At 34.3% G+C, this 3,810-nt stretch overlaps 1 long non-coding RNA gene across 2 annotated transcripts; it reads left to right on the top strand.

Moving 5' to 3' along the window:
- Positions 1–244: 244 nt before the first annotated feature.
- On the top strand, positions 245–1,058 carry LOC149677870 (uncharacterized). 2 transcript variants are annotated; one of them, XR_016366432.1, is made up of 4 exons: positions 245–484; positions 562–616; positions 765–857; positions 921–1,058. It is a non-coding gene; the product is annotated as an uncharacterized LOC149677870 (long non-coding RNA). The 2 variants fall into 2 exon arrangements; XR_016366431.1 differs by having other exon boundaries at positions 765–965.
- Positions 1,059–3,810: the final 2,752 nt, after the last annotated feature.

Raw genomic sequence — 3,810 nt, 5'->3', positions numbered from 1 at the left:
ACCCACCAGTAAACAAGCCACAGGCTTAGAAAAAAACTTTATTATTATTAGAGATTGTTATTTTTACTTTGTTAGTGTTATTAATATCAGAACACCGAAGCTATAAACTTTTTCTGAATCGTTTAATATCCGCAATGTGAGAAAACTGATTGAATATGTTCATGGGAACTAAAAACGTTGTGAAGGTATTTTGAAGTACCTTAGATGTGCCTTCTTCTAAATAGTGTACATCTTATTGAAATTATTCTATATACTACAACAAACAACGTCATCGCTTTGAAACCAACTATGATTAAGAAATATGGGAAATTTACGCAACTATGAGTAGTTCAACTACTTAAATTGAATTAAATTACGTGCAATCGAATTAAATCAGTATACGAGTGGACAGAACGTTCATTGGAATTCTTATTACAAATTGTTCTCTAAAGATGAAGTATTACCATGAAGAGTTTGAATATATTATCGACTTTTTAAGAGCTAGGTAATAACATGAACCTTTAAAGGTGCTAAACTATTAACAAATTAATCACTTAAACGAAACTTAATATTTTCAATTAGGAACTTCATTTGTTTATGCAAATGCTACTTGGAGAAAAAAGTCTATAGATTCCTTGTAAGTACTATTAGTAATACGACGTGTTTTAGGAGGCTTGGTTCCACTGGGGTTTGAGTTGAAATTTTGGTATAAAACGGGCCTTAAAATGTTTAAACTCGTGTTTCATGTAAGCGATAATATACTTAGTTCAAGAATATTTGCTTAGGAAAAGTCTGAATTGGCAAATAATTTAATCCTTAACAAGACCGAGGCTTGCAGAGATTTAAGAGTAAAGGAGTATGCCAATCTGTCGGACAAAGTAAGTACAAAGCAAGCAATAAATTAAAACTAACGAATAAAAATTCTACTTTATTTCCCTAAGTTTTTCATTTACAAGTGAATACAATTTTGGTTCAGATTTTGCACATTCACAAACCAGCTCTTGCTCTTGGCACAGTTTTGTATAACAGAATTACGAAAACTCGAATAAGCGAGCCAATTTTCTTTGATTATGAGGAAGCCATCACTATAACTAATCCAGTCCTAAAAGAAACCACAAGTCTAGAGTTCTTAATGATAGACTGGAAAGTTAGTAAAATTAACATTATTTTCTTTTAACGAGTGAAGGTAATACTTTAAAAGTAAGGGTAAAGATTAGCATAAATACTATGGATTATGGATTTCACAATTGGCCAAAAAGGTGGCCGCCAAATATGCTTAACGTTCGTGGATGGGAGGTGTTTCTAAATTGAGTCGGGAGTAGGTCGACCTGGAGTTAAAACTAACTCCGAAAATCCTGAGTCGTAAGTTTTGAATCGTCGCCAATGCCCAATACGAATATCTCTCATCCTCTCAAGGTTTGGGGTTATTTCTCTGCTGACTGGGCGCCTAAGCGACATGCCTAGTGGAAGGTGACAGATGGAAATCCATAATACGTCAGTATTTATACATATCCAAGATTGAACGGCTCTCCCAGATTTGAATTGTCTTCTTTCGATGTGTCCCAAAAAATATCGACATATTTTAATAATGAAATTTGAAACGTATATAATGATCTTTAAATTGGCTCTTAAATCTTGCCGTACTTTTGGCAGTCATAATTTGCGAACTCCAGCTTTCCTTATGTATTCAACCCTCCCATGGCTATAAAATTATCTGACGAATTTTAGCTCTTCCCCCAACTGAGAGCTTTCAATTGGAATATTATATGAAAGGAATGACATTTCTATAAAACTATTTAATAATTAGCTCATATGGAATAAAAATGATACATTTGGAATTTGGAGCTTTCCAAAAACAGAATTTACGTAACAAAGTTTTGATAGTTGGGGACTCACGAATTCGTCGTGAGAAGGTTTCCTTCACCACGTTTTCCTAGCAAATTTTGTATTTTCTATGAAAAAGTATTACATTATATCAAGTTTACTTGAAACAGGCTGGTATTCTTCTGCTATCCGGAATTTTTCTCTTTTGTTTCCTGCTGTGGAAAACCAAGGATAAGGTTGTTTGTAAAGAGAGAAGAACATTTCCCATTTTCGAAATGATTCTGTTGCTATTGGAAATTCTTTCCACATTTTTTTCAAAATGTAAAAATTAATATTAATTGAATAATTTATGTTACTTTTTTAGTTTTGATACTGCTTAATATGACAATATTGATTTCTAGCTTTCAGCAGACTTTCTACGAACCTAATTTGGATGATTTTGTGCGGTTCATGGCTACTCGGAACCCTTCTTTTGACCTTCGAAATGTCCGGGCACATGAAAACCAAATTCGCAATTAAAGAATATTTGGTATTTGACAGTTTAAATGATGTTTTAAACATGACGACTAAACGGGTATTCCTAAACAATCATGATTACTACTCTGAGTCAAGATTTTTTTGCAACGTGGAATTAATAGTGAGACAAAAAGAAACAACCAAGATAATTTAAAATGTGATTTACGATTTACCGTTCCATGCAGCCCTCGGACGCGTACAAATATTTAGATCCTGAAATGAGAATCTGCAGGATGAGCCAATTGGCGGTTGACTCAATTCACGTTTTCGGCTGCAAATACGATGGTCTCACCAAGAATAAGGCGTGGTTCGGTTTAACTACCCAGGATGAACTGCATGATATAATGCTGAAAGTATACAAATGCAAGAGAAAAAACAAGTTGGAGATTTACATTGGAGAACACAGTTACCGGAGAGAATATTTTTTCATTTACATCAAGTCCTTCTGTGTCAGGCAAGATATCAAGGAATTGGTCCTAAGATCGTAAGTGCTTTTCAGACAGATTAATTTTCATAAGAAACTTATAAGCCCCACCGAAGTTAACATTAGAAGCGATGAGTATTTCTAAAACTGGCTCGTTAACCGCTTCTCTTAAGTAGCCCAGGACTTTTAGGGTTTGACCTAGAACATTTGAACGTAAGGATGAAAATTGGTACATTTGTTATTTTTGGCCCAACAAAAAATATACTAAAAGTCCCCTGCTTAGAACGCGAGCTTTCTCCGCCATCTTGGAAAATGGCCGCCTGGTATGCAAGCTTCAAAAATTATGAAAATAGGTACACATTATGATCGGAACAACATGAACATCATATAAAAATTTCCAGCTCTGTGTTCGATAGTTTGGTCGCCATATTGGAAAATGGCCGCCGTGAATGCTGGGTGCAGTGTATTTCACCATGTTGTTGGAAAAATAAGAAAATATATTGATATTATAATCAGAGCTGTGTGAAACTCTTAGTAAAATATTGAGATCGTTTGGCCGCCATGTTGGAAAAATGGCCGCCAGGAATGTCATTTAGAAGCAGCATATTATTCAAAAATTAAGAACATTGGTAATAATTATGTTGAAGACCGTCTAAACATCACTATTGAATATTGAAGACATGCTGTTGATAGTTTGGGCGCAATCTTGGTAAGTTAGTGCTGGAAAAGCTAAATAAATTTCAAATACATACATCTATTCGAAATTATATGATGAGTAGATTATTTTCATTAACGTAATAAACACATAAAATTGCCATCCCCAAGTCGAAATTGTCGGTATGCTATCGATTGGGCGTGTTATCAAAGCAGCATTGTCCAAAACGGCTTTTTCATAAACGCGTTTGCCATTATAGCCATTTCTCGTTTTAGTGTTTGATTACAGCGTTTATATCTTGAGTGTTGTTTCGTACGCCATTTCCAAAATATTGTTGTGTATCTTCATTGACTCCCCAAAATAATATGCCTTTTCGAAAAAATTATATTTTATATTTACTTCCGATATAACA

The sequence above is a fragment of the Phalangium opilio genome, unplaced genomic scaffold (genome assembly GCF_054372755.1).
Source record: "Phalangium opilio isolate 3A_F unplaced genomic scaffold, DU_Popi_V2 ptg000043l_1, whole genome shotgun sequence".
NCBI lineage: Eukaryota > Metazoa > Arthropoda > Arachnida > Opiliones > Phalangiidae > Phalangium > Phalangium opilio.
Note: the sequence above shows the minus strand (reverse complement) of the source record. Positions and strands in the feature narration are given on the sequence as shown.